The 16435-nt window shown below is 39.7% G+C and overlaps 1 long non-coding RNA gene across 3 annotated transcripts; it reads right to left on the minus strand.

The window, feature by feature from the left end:
* Window positions 1-4913: 4913 nt before the first annotated feature.
* LOC310848155 lies at window positions 4914-12345 on the minus strand. 3 transcript variants are annotated; one of them, XR_014566186.1, is made up of 4 exons: window positions 11638-12345; window positions 8037-9773; window positions 6193-6328; window positions 4914-5374 (listed from the first exon to the last, which is right to left on the minus strand). It is a non-coding gene; the product is annotated as an uncharacterized lncRNA (long non-coding RNA). The 3 variants fall into 3 exon arrangements; XR_014566187.1 differs by lacking the exon at window positions 11638-12345 and having other exon boundaries at window positions 8037-10216; XR_014566188.1 differs by lacking the exon at window positions 11638-12345 and having other exon boundaries at window positions 8033-10216.
* Window positions 12346-16435: the final 4090 nt, after the last annotated feature.

The raw sequence follows: 16435 nt of genomic DNA on the forward strand, positions 1-16435 counted from the left end.
ATGTAACCACCTTTAAAAATATGAATCAAGTAATAAAATAAAATAGGCTTCTGCTGTTATGGCAATTAGATGTTGCTTGGACCTAAGACTGCTAAGGAAATTCTCAAAGAAAGAAATATCAGAAGTCTTTTTTGGGGTCAGTACATTTTTACAATGTATTCTTAGCTATTGTTTCTTCACATATTGCTCATGAGCCGGTCCAGAAACATTAGGGAAAAGATTACGTTTTGTTTCACCCATGTAATGTTATTCTTTCTTCTCTTTTATTTTGCTACAAGGGATTTCCGTACACACATAAGAAAGGAAGGTCAGTTTCTTGATACTATGAGTAAAGTATTAATCATAATTAATCATTAGTCACAAATGCATTAGTCATAATAACCATAACCTATCATAACAAAATGTAAAAAGGAAAGTCAAAATAGTATTAAAAGTATGACTAAGATAATATACATTTAAATTACGGATTGCATCCAGCATCAGATTGCACCTATTGAATTTATTGGACATGTCTTCCCGGAAGATCAAGTATTTTTAAAAGACTGGAATAAATTATTAATTTACTTAAAAGACCACTGTAAACAGTTAAAATAATTGGCAGGGATGTTATGACACTTGTAATGTGGGATTAAGTATGGTAACTATAGATATTTAACAGATGGATAAAGGAAAAAGATGCAGAAAACGTTATCTTGAATATGGAAACCATGGAGGGAGGGAAGAAGGTCCGAAGGTTCAATAGAACCTTTTATTTTAATGTTTGAAATGGTTAAAGCTAAAATGTATAAAATCTTGTAAAACCAATTTAAATAATAATAATAATAACAACAATAATAATAACAACAACAACAATAAATAATTTATTGGACATGTCAGGACCATTGATTTTAATGGGACTACTTTGAGTAGAACTTAGTTGACCCTATCCTTTTAACTCTCTAAGGTAAATAATATGACGGAGAAACTGAGTCATCAAGCGAAGAGAATTGAAGTGACCACTGATCAAATTGTTCCTAGAAAAACATATGGCCAAGCTGCATCCTGTGCCTTATCAGTTCAATAATGAACGAACAAGCCCCATTTCTTTATAATAACATCATTTTGTTCTCTCCTCTCTCTTGCCCTCATCACATTGTGTTTGACCATGTAGATAATGGGTGACTCAAGATGACAAAGGTCTCTTTCATCATCCCTGACCATTGGCCATGCTGGTTGGGGCTGATGGGAGTTGGAGAACACCAGGAGTGCCACGGATCCCCATCCCTGATACATATTATATGCCACATCTTCAAAGACCACACCTCGATGGAGAGAGGTTTAATTTATTCATACTTTATGGTTAACTGTGGTGTTTAACCATGTAATATGATTCTTAACTGACACATACAAAATAGATGGATACTTTTTTTTTAGCAAATAGATGGCACATAAAAAATTGAACATATTAAAATAAAACCAAGTTGTTGTTTTTTATAATCGGTCCCTGACTCCGTTTTCCATGTATATTAAAATATATTGTAACTAGGGTTGGAGGAGAAATTCAGTTCAGTTCTCATTGAAAGGCAAACCCAACTAATTCACACTTTTCAAAACAACACGTGAACTGGAACATGAAATGTGAACAGCTGAAGGCTGGAATAATGAGCAACAGAGAGAAACAAAAGCTGACGGATTTGCCCATCCCTATCCATGGTGTTTTGAAAGCTGTGAAGATGATTCATATGCAGAAGCCAGTTCAGCACATGGACCATCTTTCGTATATCAAAGCGAAAATGTAAATCCGATGACTGATCTACAAAAGGAGACAGGAAGACTGCATGCCCTTCTGGAAAAGCTGGCCTCACTAAAATCAGTAACACTTGCTAGTGTGTTCAGGGCTTACACACAGTTCACGATGAACAGGTATGAAGTAGGAGATGTTTTAAAGTGAAGATGTTGCAGGTAAGAAGAAGGTTCCATTCTGTATTCTTTACTTGCCTTAATGTCTGTCTGTCTGTCCGTCCATCCGTCTGTCTCTGTCTCTGTCTTTGTGTCACACACACACACACACACACACACACACACACACACTTGTTTTTCTCCTGTCACAGTATCATTCTAAAGTTTTGAAAATTTGCTAGGGGGAGAAAAGTGGAAACTGCAAGTTCAGAGCTAATTTCCAACCTACTGCTCCAAACCATCCTCATCCCCTACATTCTAACTTACAGGTCTGCTGCAGTCATATCAAGTCAGATCTTAGGCCCTGAGGCTTGGGGTACAAGTCTATGCACACTGATACTTGGGCATATGTCACACTAAACTCAAGTGAGACTTATGGAGCAATCCTAAAAAGGGTTTGGGAGGTTAAGAGCAGTGGATCCTCTGCCACATCCCAAACCATGTCTGTTTGTGCCAGTCGGGGTACAAGGTGAGGCGATGGTGCTCTGGTTTTGCCATGCCAGCTCTAAGATCACTTGGCTGAGGAGCCTCTTGGGGGAATCTTTGGGATTTACTGTTCCTGAAATTCCATTTCAGGGCTTGCTGCAGCCCTTTCCCTCAAGCAGTTCTTCTTTCCATTGACAGAGACCCACAGAGAAAACACCCAACCCTTGTCTTGGTAGCCCAAACCATTGGGGACAGAGTGTGGCGTTCATACAGAGCCCCCGGTTGTTTCACGGACTATTGACCTGTACACCACTACTTTATTCTTCCGCTGCCACCAATTTTGTGGGGGGAAAACCCAGAAGTATTGAATCTCAGTCAGGTAGAGTTAACAATGAAGATTAAAGTTTATTTCAAACACAAACAAGTTTTAAAATATATTTGAAACGCTGTCAGTCTATTCCCTCTCAGTCTTGTCCCTGTCTCTAACTCACTCTGACTCCTCTATCTTCCCCCATCCCCCAAAAAAGAACCAACCAAACTAACTGTCAAAACCTCTGGGCTGAGCCTCAAAATCAGGTAGGCTCTGCCTCCGGGCTTTCTTATTGGATAATAACCTATTAACCCTTTCTCTCCCCAATACAAATGTATCCCCAAAGAATGGGAAAATGCCACACAGAGGTTTAGGACTGCACTCTTATTTCATTCATATATGTATATATATATTATTATTATTATTATTATTATATATATATTATTTCACTAGACAATTAAGAAATGCACTCCATGGATGTTGGGTCCTTTGTTTTCAGCTGTCAAATTACCACTTCCAATGGCAATGTAACTCTTAGTTCCATGAAGAGAAATCAAACAACCAAAACTCTAAAGCAGTCTCATGAAAATATAATCAGCGTACTAACTACTGATCCTAGCAAACATCCACCCAAAGGTTAGCAGGCACAGCCACCTTATAAGCACTTCATTAAATTATGACAAAGAATCATAAAGCTTAAAAATAAATGCCTGTTTATTTATCACTCCTGTTTGTTTATTTAAAACTCAATGAAGTGTGGATAAAAACAAACCAAAGTTAAAAAGAATGTGCAAGAAATTATTTATAGGTTTTAAGTAATTATGTTTTATGTATTACGAATGCCACTTTAAAATTAGCTGAATTTGTAGCATTTCAGGAAACCCACTAACACAATTCAAAAACCTGACCACATTATAACCCTTTATAACTAACTATTTCCAATATTTATGATAGAATATACTACCTATGGGGAAAATACATACATGGAGCTTCTCCTGGTTAAAACGTATGAAATTAATTTGCAAACAGCCTTAGTCCTGCTTATTGCTTCAAAGCTTGTTCCAGTACCATTCCGGGTGGATTGTGCCCTAAAGCACTCAGTAAACTCTATGAGCACTAAATGTGAATAACAACACTAGGAAGTCCAAAATTGGCATAGAAGTGTTTGGGGGGCATTATGGCATGGGGTTTCCTGAGGATGAAGGGGCTACTCAGGAGGAGAAGTAAGTCAAAGATGATTCAGCCTCATGGTCTAAATCATGGGATGAGCAATTTCTGCTGAGCTTCTCTGACTAGCTCTGACCCTAATACTAGATGCTAGTGATAGGTAGAATGGCATCTTTGAAAGAGAGTTACCAAACCTGGGGCAACCAGATCCAATGGAGGACAAGAAGCAGGGTCTACTGGTGTAATCACCCTTTTGAACCTCTGTGTGACAAGCTACATCTGCCCAAATTGTCCCTTTTTGTATCTGGTCCAGTAGTGACTGGGGCCCTTAGGGACTGGTAGGGTGGAAGGTATAGAGCAAGGGCAAGTAAGAGCCAGAGTCAGTAACAAACAGAGCCTACCAATTCTTTTTTTGCCCCAATCCTCTTTCCTGCTGAGTTCCACAAGGAGTACCACTAAGACTGAGGAAGAGGCACAGGAGCCAACTCATTGGGGCCCCCGACAAAATATTTGAGGGGGCCGGGCACCCTCAGGTTGATGGGCATTGCCATACAAATGGTGTGTGCATGCCTTGTCATGTGACTGATTATGCAGGGCAGGGCTTACCTGCCCCCCCCCCCGGCCAATATTTTATTCAAGTCAGCACCCCTGGGAGGAGGAAACTGACAGACAGGGTCACCCACTAGAAAGGCTGTAAGAAAGAAAGAAAGTAGCTGGGGTCTGGCTCAGGGTAGACTGAGGTTGGGCAGTGTCCCTTTCACTCTAATGCACCAGCCACCACTGATCTTGTGACTCTACAAACTGAATTTGAGGGAGGGAGAGAAGGAGGGAGGCAGGCTGCATTACCAAATTATCTACTTGATCCTAACAGTGTGAATCAGAGCTTTGGGGCACTCCTCAGGATTGTCTCCCTATTCATTGGTGATGGTAGATGATGCTGATTATATAGGTAACAAAGTCATCCAAACTGGGTTGTCCATATGGATAAACAGTCAAAAAGTGAGGGACATTTTCCTACATTGATTGTTTTCTTTGCCAATTGCGCACGCGCGCGCGCTCTCTCTCTCTCTCTCTCTCTCACACACACACACACACACACATATTGGTTCCAATAGGATGGAAAACGAGAGCTCTAGTTTCAGCGTAATGGTAATACTCTCCTCCCATTCCTGGGGCATGTCCAGGAAACAAGAGGCCCTTGGGTCCAAGTAGATCCAAAGCATCAACCAACCCAACCATTACACAACATTGAAGAGCTCCTTTGGGGTCTTATTGCCATTGCAGTATCTATGACGGTGGAAATTTCTGGTGTCATTTTGAGGCAGCATATGAGGGTAGACCTCCCTTTCCACCAATGGAGAGAGGAAGCCAATTGTATCCTATGGTCCCTGGGACAATGTCCCTTAGGGTTACACCCTCAAATCATTGCAATGCTTCATTTGTTCTAGCTGTAACCCCCTCTTTGTATATTTCAGCTAGCAGAGCCACCACTTTAGATTTCGGAGGATCCCTGAATGCTCTTACACTTGCCTCCTATTGCAGTGTGAAAAGTAATAAGTAAATTAATAAATATTAATTAGAGAATAACACAGTGAAATTAAAACAACAAGAAGACGTTAATATTTAAAAACCTAGAGTCTGAGTACATAAACTGCAAACTGGAAAAATATTAAAAATTGCCAGCCAACGACATTAAATCTCTAGGCATCGGGAAACTGGATTCCTGGGATTTAATAAATCCTGGAAGAACATGGGCGTAATGTTTAAGAAACACTAACAAAGCAAAAGCATGGTAAGAAAACAATGTAAACACCCCTGCTTTAGATTATATATTATATATTATATAAAATAATGGAGTGGTACCTCAGGTTAAGTACTTAATTCGTTCCAGAGTTCCGTTCTTAACCTGAAATTGTTCTTAAACTGAAGCACCACTTTAGCTAATGGGGCCTCCTGCTGCTGCTGCACCGCCGGAGCACAATTTCTGTTCTCATCCTGAAGCAAAGTTCTTAACCTGAGGTAATATTTCTGGGTTAGCGGAGTCTTTAACCTGAAGCGTATGTAACCTGAAGGGTAGGTAACCCGAGGTACCACTGTATATATTTTATAATATATTATATAAAATAAAATATATAATATAAAGTCATATACTCAGAGTAGGCCCTATGATGAACATTGGATCTAGTCCAAGATATAGATATGATTTTTTAATTAACACTGTGCAAAGGGTTTTAACTTTAAAATTAATTCATGCTATAGAAACTTTGCTTAGGATTCCTTTATTATTTTGTTGAGTATCAGATATTTTCATGATGAAGGCATTTATTTGAGTTAGAAATAAGAGGTAATACCTTAATTCCAGCTAGAAAACAATCATTGCCATTGCTTGAACTGCAAGCAAAGAGCTGTGAAAAGATGCTGCAGAGCTGAAAACTTCATTTGCAGCGCAAATGATAAAAGCAGCCTGTGATGCTCTTATTTAGCAAGCTGTCATTCAAAGATAAAAGACAGAGAAATGGTTCTAGTGAGTTATGAGTGCTTTCTAACTGCTCAATAAACAGACAATTCTGGCAACTGGACACGACTTTAATTGGACTATCTTGTGCATCATTGCTGACTCAGTTTCAGAGGATGTCAAGTTTCAATTACAGGTGGAAGGAACCATCGGTCAAATAGCCCATCTGATTTTCAATCTCATTTCATACAATGCCAGCAGAGTGGAGATGCAGAGGGCACCAGAACAACTTTGTTTAGATGGTAACAATTTATTTCTAAAGGCCAAATGATGGCAAAGTAAAATTGAGGGGTTTTAGACTATCACCAGATAGCTAACATAAACAACGGAAATAGATGGAGCAATTACTCCAAGAAAATTAATCTAAAAATAGAAAAGCAATTGAAAAACCCCAAATAAGCATTCCACAAACCATTCCAGTTTTGTATCTCACATTCTTGGGTGAATTTCACCTCAATTTAGCATGAGCTCTCTTGACTAATAGATTCACACAGCCCTTAAGGGAACGCATTTAAAGCAAATCGCCACTGCTCTATAATTTATCACATGTAGCCAGTGGACTCAGTTCTTAATTACTCTCACTACTATTTGTTGCTTGCATAGCAGAAGTTAAGTTTATGCCTTCCTCTCCCTATATTCCTTTTTCATTAGTCTCTTTTCATCTAGTAATCAGGGTTTGTTCCTTGTTTGTGAAAATGCAAGAGCTGTTACTTGAGGACCTTTTGGCAGAGAAATCTCTATATAATTCTTGGCACAAAGGAAGTACCATCTCGCTCAATTTAGAATCAGTAAACAATAGTTGCTACCAATTTGGATGGGAAGATCTTGTTGCACTCTCCATATATAATCAAGCTTGATTTTAAATGCCTTGCTTCTGTTTTCTTCTTTTTGTCAGTATCTGGCCTGTCTCCTTTCCCATCTCTCAGGCCAATCAAGCTACTTGTGATCTGAATCCCTCCTAAAACCCTTTCCTTCCATAAAAACCAAAACTCCCTTTTCCAAGTTCTATCCTTTTCTCAAGTTCTATCCTACCAATTCAGCTTTGCTGCATCTATGTTACTCACAACCTGACCAAGAATTCTACTTCTACATACAGGTCTTATGGCCATCTTGACTTCCTTGGTCTGTGAGCTGCCACGATTGGCACCAACTATAAGGGGCCCTGGGTTCCAGGGTACCTACAATTTTTTGGGTGGGTGCTCAGCACCCACACCATGAGGCCTCTAGTGCGACTTCCAGTGCTCTGGGAGGCCCCAAAAGTCGCATCAGAGGCCTTTGGACATGATTTCTGGGGCTCCTAGGCACTGCCATCACATGCACTTGATGTCATAACGTCATGTTATGTTGTAAGCGCTGCTGGGCACCCATAATCTGGGGCCCAGGTCGGCGCCCCTGGCTACCACCCATGATGTGGACCCACCCGTGAAAAGGGCCTGAGGAGTGCCCTTCTTGCCACCACCTGCCACTATCTCTGCTGTGATGAGTGCACCCTAGACATGCCCCCACCTCCGTCTCCATGGCAAAGGTGAGGGTGGGGTGTGCCCGCAGCAGAGGGTACAGCACTGAGGATATTGTTTGCCACAAGCAGCAAAATCTCCTGGACTGGTCCTGCACAGCTCTTGCTGCCATTGCCACAACACTCTAGGGAAGCCCTTGTGTTACCTAAGCAACCACACCTACACAAGGATCTGGGAGGAAAGATGGGAACAGGATGGAGAAGGTGGAGCCACCTCTGGTCCCTTGCATCTCAGGACAACAGGAACAGTCCCTTTGTCTAGCACTTGTGCAATATTGGACCGTCAAATCGGTGTGTTCTGTGGTTCTTTCCCCACGTGCCCAAAGTAATATACTCCTTTAGTTGATGCAAGGCAAGTCTCTGCCTGTACCACCCCAACAGCGAAAGGTCACCTGGGGCCAGAATGCACAGTTGAAGTTTCCCTGAAGCGATCTAAGAGCACCAGAGCATACTTTGTGTATATTGATGGCTCATTTATTTTTATTCAGCTTATATTTAATAAATCTGGAACAAGTTCTTGCTCTCTGTTGCACTGGCAAAACTCCATGGAAATAAATTGGGATGCCCTGGGCACACAGCTCATTATAGACCACTGTTTGCTAAAAAGCAGGCTTTAAATAGGACTGACAAGCTCTCGTGGTATTCCAGAGCAGATGCAGCTAAGTGCAAATGGTGCCAAAGCCAAAGCCAAATGCTGCTATTGCCACTTCAGCAAAGGTTCTATCTGGGCCAGTCAGGCAGAAGTGCATTCGGCTTTTTCTTGATTTGGTAACTGAGATACATACAGAGAAATCGCATTGTTCTTACATTTGAATATAGATGAACAAGTTTATGTTATCAGAATGGAAAGCATCAATTTATTCATACAGACAATTAATTTAGTAATTGGATGACTGACACTATGGAACCCACTCAGTGTTGAGTGATGGCATGACAGACAGTTATTGATGCAGAAGAGGTTTAAGATAATTTTTACCAAATAATAAATGACTTTTCTGTGTCAGTTTGGGCAAATCTGTCTAAATACCTGAAAATATGTGGGGGGTTTTGGAACCCTGGGAGGAAAAAGTTGGTTGGAATGGTACATTTTTGAATGAAGAAAGACTGAGTAGGGAAAGAGTTACGTGCCACATCTCTCATCTCAAAGCAGATTTTTCATTTTAAAAGTAATGGTAATGCTCAACATGTATTTGCACCTAACATATAATTATGCCCCAACTTTGAATCAGACCATTGCTCCCTCTAAACCAGGGCTGTAGGAGGTCTAATAAACTGAAGCATAATCTACCTAAAATGGAGGTGCTGGTGGTTTGTCTGATGTGGGAGACAGCATTCTGGAGAGGGTTTTTCACTGGACAACTTTACAGTTGGAGGAGGCGTTAGATCTGGCTCCATATCTTGATGCCCAAGGGCATGAAGGATCTTTTTGCCAGCTGAGGAGGATGAACCAACTGTGGCTCTTTCAGGGCAGCGACGACCTGGTCACAAATTATCATGCAATAGGGGATGCATGAATCTGTTGGTTTAAGTTTCTGTCAAATCTTTAGCCACATTTCCACATTAGTTTATGATTTTTAAAAAAATATCCCCCCCCCCCAATTAAACAGATCAATAGATCTGTCTTGGTTTTGACTTGCAAAGAAGTTTCCCACTGCCTTGCTAGCTGAGATCCTTTTAACCAAAGGAACCATGGATTGAAGATAGCATGAGCTCTCTATTAACCTATAGCTGCTTGATGGTATGCTGCTTTTCACACTGTGCCTTATCCCTCTGCATCTGGGAGTTTTACAGCAGGAGGGCCTCTTCCCAGGGGTCTCTCCAAAACGAACAAGATCTGGAATCGGTTTCAGCTTTTTAAATTCCACTCACTACCAAGACATTTTCAGCAAAGTGCGTCTGACCTATTAGAGAGGATAATGGTTATAAAATATCACACAATGTACAAACCTATTATCAAATCACGACTATACGAAACCATGTTTTGTGCACAAACTGCACACGACAGAGTGGTATTTGACTGAGAGTCACTCAGCTTAATGGGTTATTTCTCTGTGGTTTCATATCAAGGAAAGGCTTTGATGGCAAATGCTGTTTTCTTACATAAATGGAAGCCAGTGGGTTAGAGGTAGGGTTTTTAAAAAAATCAATGCAGAAGCAGAATAAAAGCTTATTTGTCCGTGACTATATGACCCATCTATTTAATGATAAATATATCTGTATTACGGGAAATACAATTGCTATTTAAGAGATTTATATTCCCATCCTTAGACATGTTTAATTGATTTTCTCTTTTGTTGTACACCAGATGGAAGAGGGAAATTAGGGGTAGCTTTGTGAATGGTTTTTTTTTGGGGGGGTAGGGCCTAGTAAATTAATGAGCCAGAACTGTACACTGAAGGAATTCAAATCTGCAAAGAATTAAGGAATATTGATATAATGATCTCCATATGTATATGCTCAGAATGGAGAGTAGGTGTGTCACTGTTCATTAAATTACAACTTTTTTCCAAGGCATATTGTGAGTCTCAATCAGTGCTATTTTTCTAGAAAAAGGTGCTGGAACTCACCACGAACACCCCTTTGTTCTCTTATAATGGCAATGGCGCCCACCTGAAAGGTGCCGGAACTCAGCCCTAGCAAGTTCTTGCTGAAAAAAAGTCCTGGTCTCAGTCATCATGTAAGTGGAGGAAAGAGAACAACTGCTGCCAAGGCATCAGCAGCCAGTGCTACAGTCTCCCTGCTGCCACTACAGCAATTCCTAGGTTAGTGATTGTGTGGGTGAGTGAGAGTAAGGGAGATGGGGTGAAACTGTTCTTGGTTAGAGATCCCCACTACCAGGATTAAAATGGCTTTGCCCTTTTTGAAATGCAACCAGTACTGAGATGGCCAGCTCCAATGGCAGCCCTCAGAGCTGGTTTACATACATGTTGTTAGTTCTTTATTCCTTACTTTGTAATACAAAGCTCAGAAGCACACAATGCTCTCCCTCAATATGAGGTGGACATCATAGCCCTCAGACATATTCTCAGCACAAAGGGCTTTTTTCCAGCCAGAACTTGCTGGACCTCAGTTCTGGCACCTCTCGGGTGGGTGTCATTGCCATTCTAAGAGAACTAGGGAGGTGTTCATGGTGAGTTCCAGCACCTCTTTTTCTAGAAAAGCACTGTCAGCACATAATTTAATCCAAGCCAGAACATAAGTCTTTCCCCCAATTTTCTTGTCTGAATATATGATTTGCATTAAGAATGGATTAGAAATGGGAACATGTAAACAGGAGATAAAAGCTCTGGATATTGCAACTGTTCAGCAGTAGATCAGGAAACTGATCACATGTCTGCTGAGCTGGCAGGTACAAATCCCTTAACAACCCCAATTTGAACAGTTTTAAAATGAAATTAAGACCTACTGTACCACTCTGTTAAAGTTTCCCTTTCCTTCGGTCTCATTGCACCTTCTGTGTTTCATGCATTTTTTCTTTGATTCTTGTATAACTTTCAACGTACCACAGTTGTTTCAAAAAAAGATAAATTATGTGATCTCCATTCTACAAAAGGAACTGCAATATGCAACTCAGGCTACAGAGCTTCAGACTTGTTGACCGTTTAGGGGGAAATGTGCATACCTCACCTGAGGCTTTTTACCTGCTTTCATCATCTCTTTCTGCTTGCCAAGCTCCTTTTCATCCCTTCCTCTTGATCCTTTCCCTTTCTCTCTCATCCTTGTTTGTTTCTGTAGCATTTTACTTCCACCCCCATTCCATTTTACCTTTGATGCTATTTCTTTCCAGTCATTGATCTTTATGTATCATCTATTCATAGTCTTCTCCATTTCAGATCTCCAAGCATTTCAGATCCCCAACCGTTCACTTCAATAACATGGGACAGAATTGTTGAATTCTCTTTGCAGTCTTTTAATACAATCAAATCACACTGAAACAAAACATAGAGTTAAATGAACACAGGAGTAAGAGTAGAACAATGTTTTTCATCAAGACATACATTTTAACATAGAATTGTATCCTTCATATATAATATATTTAGGAAGCTTTGTAAAATCTTTCTGTTTGTGCTGGATTCTGGAGACAAATGGTAAACCATTTAAATTGTCTAATAACTGTGTTTTAATATCTGCAATTGTAATGGAATATCTTAGACTGTTTTATTTTTATATCTAGTACCCACCTTTGAGATAGACAGGGAAAACATTTTAACCAATGTTTTGTCTGAACTTTAAAAGAAATGTGTTAGGTAACTGAACTTGGGATACAATATTATTTTCTTTGCTTCAAAGAATGTACCACTAGCAATACCTAATTCTGTATAGAAATTGGAAAACAGGTGACAGAATCAGATTCCTACTTCTCGGACACAAGAAACTCCCCAACTTCTGTTTCTCTGGCTCCCAAATAATAGAACTTAATCCACCCATTAGCGAACCAGTTTCAGTCCCAGTCAGATACTCAGCACAGCTTGCAAGTACCTAGTATCAGGCAGACTTCAGTAAGACAATGTCATATTGACTATGCCTATGTGATACCACTAGGTGGTTTAACATAAGAAGAGCACTTCTGGATGAAGTCTAGCATCCTTTTTCCCACGATGACCAACCAGATGCCTATGGGAAAACCACAAGCAAAGCATGAGTGCAAGCACTCTCTCACTCATATTTCCCAACTACTGCTATTCAGAGACATGTTGAATAAAATATATTTTATATTATGAGTCTTCTAATTAGCTCAGGAAAGAGAAGACTATGTGCAAGAAGCTCTGAGCTAGCTTACACTTGGCCTTTATCGTTAGCTAGAGACCAGCTACGAATAAACTAACTTTCAAGGCTGCTCAGAGATGCAGAGTGCACAATATTCTGAGCCAGCAAAACTAGCAGAGGTCTGCAAATGCAATGCCAACAGGTGAGCACGTGGTTAGCTACACATTTACTTTTCACTTTATATATACTGCAACATATGTCATTTAAAATGCATGGAATCCCCATATGTTCTGTTCACATTGTTCTAGAACAAGACCTTGGACAGCTCACAGGGCTATGTGTACATATCCATCAACTTGTGGCCAGAATATATGGGTCATAAGCACTTGGTAAAACATTGGTGGATACAAGGAGTCTGTCTTACAAATTATATTGTTTGGGGACCAGAATACAGGTAGTCGTATTAACAACAGGGCTAGCTTAATGGCAGTTCAGGGCAAGATCAGACACAACACACACCAAGCTAAATTGAATAAATTTTTCACTTCCAGAGACAGGTTATAGGTAGAGAGTCCATCTGTAGAAGAAATGTGATTTGGAGTTAGGCAGAAAGTGCAATGCTGTTTGTACTGCTGACATATTTAGAAGTTAGATCAGAGAAAGTTTAGAGGTAGAATATGCAGAAAGTATCTGGAGTACATGACCACATGCACAATGCTCTGTTTCAGTAGACAATATGTTCTTGAGTGACTATTACATTTATAAGGAGAGCTTATATGTTCTGGCCATTAGTGTAGTTCCCTAGCATGGATAAGAGTAGATGAAACCACAATAGCCTGAAACAATTAATTCATCAACCATGATGTCATAAAATCTTGGCCAAATACAAGCAAATTTCAGGTTTGAGACCTCCAGATTGAATACTGTGAGGGGAGTCCAGGTTGTAATGTGATGCCCTGACAACTTGTAGAATAGGGAATAGTTTTAGCAGAACACACTGTTTCTGGGAATGACCAAGATACTTATAAAGTCACATACATTCTGGGGGACTGAAAAGAAAATGGCTTCTCATCAAAACCCTCACACTTGTCAGTTTTGTAAGAGGATGTGATTAGCTTGTTAAACTACTAATGGTGGGATACTGTAAATTAATTTCATTGGTGATGGCTTATGGCTGTGAAAGACTTAATATCATATATTGGTCACACAAACTTTATTGCCTTGAAGGTTTCCTCCCTGGCCACCTTAGATGTCTCTTCATTTCATCAAAAAGAATAAGACAAATAATAAAATATTATAACCAACTTTTAGGTGAGGGTTCCTGAGATCAATTTCACCTGTTTGGATACAACTGGATTCCATTTTGAAACAAGATGGCTGACTGAACCTTTCAAAACTGCACTGAGTTGTTCTCACAACGAAAGTGAGATAAGCCCTTCTTGCTCTGGATGGCTGCCTGTAAGTTTTCGCAGCAGCACAGAGATGAAGGAGGAGGATGCAGATTATAGTAGAGGATTGGATTCAACTCCAGAGGAGGAATTAGCTGCACCTGAGTCTCCAAGAAGTAGGAGGTGGAGCAAGCAATTAGAACAAAGGAGGACCAGCAGGAAGTGGGGGCGGGCTTGGAGTATATCTGGCCTTGGAAGGGGCCGGAAGCCAGTTGAGTTAACTGACTCTGGGAGTGAGCAATGAGTTGTGGGAAGCTCAGATTGCTGAAAGCCTGTTGTTGATAAATAAACCCCAATTAGTCAAACTGCCAGCGTGTCGTGTCTTGTGTGAGAGAAGTGCTAAACCTGACACCCTGTGATGATTTTTAAGGCATACTCTTATTTCTAAATGCTTTTGGTACATTTTAAACTTGCTGGCTAAGGATTTGTTTTTATTTGCTTTTGCTCTGTCTTTTCACAGTATAAATATATATTTATAGCAATAAACAGGTAGCACATCATTCTAGTACTGGCATCTTAAAGCAGTTGGGAGGCAAAAACATATTCAGTGATGGCTGCAAACATTAAAATTATAATCTGCATATATGCCACACGACCAGTGGCCCTGATCACATCTCTCTATATCTTTATTCCTGATAATGCTGCTGTGATACTGTCTTGCCAAGGAACATAAAGAATTCACAAAAGCAAATGCCACCTGCGGAGCTCAAAAACAATAAATCAGACTCAGATCCTACTGTTCAGCCATCTCTAGCAAGAGGTTTTTGAGTATGAATTTCAAAATTGGATAGGACAAAAGTGTGTACGATGCTGCAAGGGAATATTTGGAAGATACTCTCAATCACAGTAGCTGCCAAATTGTACTTCTCCCTGTTGCCCACATCTGTTGCTCTTTTTCCCTTTCATGTTTATTCTGTGCTTCTCTATCCTCAGTTCATTCATCTAGCCACAATTGCTTCTGTCCACCACTGTTTCTATCACTTGCTATTCTCCCCTTTGTTTTGGCTTCAGTCTGTACACCTACTTTGTTTTCCTTCTGTCTTTCACCTGTTCACTTGTCTTTGATAAACTAGATCCCTTTATCTCGGCCCTGACATAATTAACTGCAATCAGGGAGGAAAATATTTCTAAAAAACAAACAGGAAGATGGAGAATTCCTGAGTGCACACTGTTCAAAGAGGGCACAGGAGACAGAACGGAGAGGTGTTTTCAATTCTTGTTTTTCTCAGAGATTCATGTTAAACCACAGTTGTCCTATTATGAACTGAGTTTTCAAGGAAGCTGAAATTTTAAAACCCTGCAATATCTACTAAGGAAAGAGTTAAAGAAATATTCATGAACAAGAGTAATATTTGATAGGAACTTGCTTGCTGTGCCTTGTATTGTACTTTTAACTGTGTTTTCAATGCAGTATCTTATTGCTAGTTGCCCTGGGCTCCCTTGAGAGGAAGGGTGGGATATAAGCAATAATAAATGCTGCATACATTTGTTTACATGGGATTTTTAGAAGTTGATTTGGACATTACTTGAGGCTTTCTGTATATCGAGCTTCACCTTTCATTAAAAAAAGATGGCAATACATTAACAGTGGCTTTAGAGCAGCATTACATAGGCTTCATTGTGGCTTACTCTCAGGGAATTGTGTTTAGGAATGCAACTTCTTTTTTTATAAGATATTATTAAAGCTTTTTGATGATACAATAACATAAAAGAAACTAATCTAAAAGAAAAGAAAAAACGGAGTCCTCTCTCAAAGGTCACTCTTTTTTATATATTTTTATTTTTCTCATTTTACCAAAAGGATCACAAAAATAAATTCACACAGCCAATTTAAAGCATCAAATCATCGACTCCCTTCCCCACTTTCTGCAGTTACTTATGTTATATCTTTTACCTCTGCATATCCATTTTGTATCTATTTACTATTTAACCTTTAAATTCTGTTTAGGTTACTCCCATTGCACATTTTTATGTCAATCCTGCTAATGATTTAAATTGTTTACAATAATTCTTCAAATAGTCAATAAAATTTCCTCATTCTGTATTAAAACATCTCTCTTCTTGATTTCTTAATCTTCTGGTAAGTTTTGCCATTTCTGCATACTCCAACAATTTTTGTTGCCAATCTTCCTTGGTTGGAACTGTTTATTTTTTCCATCTCTGGGCATATACTGTATCATTTGCACAGCTGCAGTAGCATATATGAATAACTTCCTTTGTTCTTTAGGGTACATTTACACCAACAGAACATTTATAGTTCTGCTAATCCCAGAATGGGACCATAGGCATATAAGAATTTTGCTGCAACAACTGTGATTTGCAATAAAATGTTGCAAATATACCTGTTCAGGTTCCAGCCAGCCAGCCAGGATTCCCCTCAACCTGGTTGTCTCTTTCCACCCTCTCAA

This window comes from Podarcis gaigeae (assembly GCF_964106915.1).
Source record: "Podarcis gaigeae genome assembly, chromosome: 7".
Taxonomy (NCBI): domain Eukaryota; kingdom Metazoa; phylum Chordata; class Lepidosauria; order Squamata; family Lacertidae; genus Podarcis; species Podarcis gaigeae.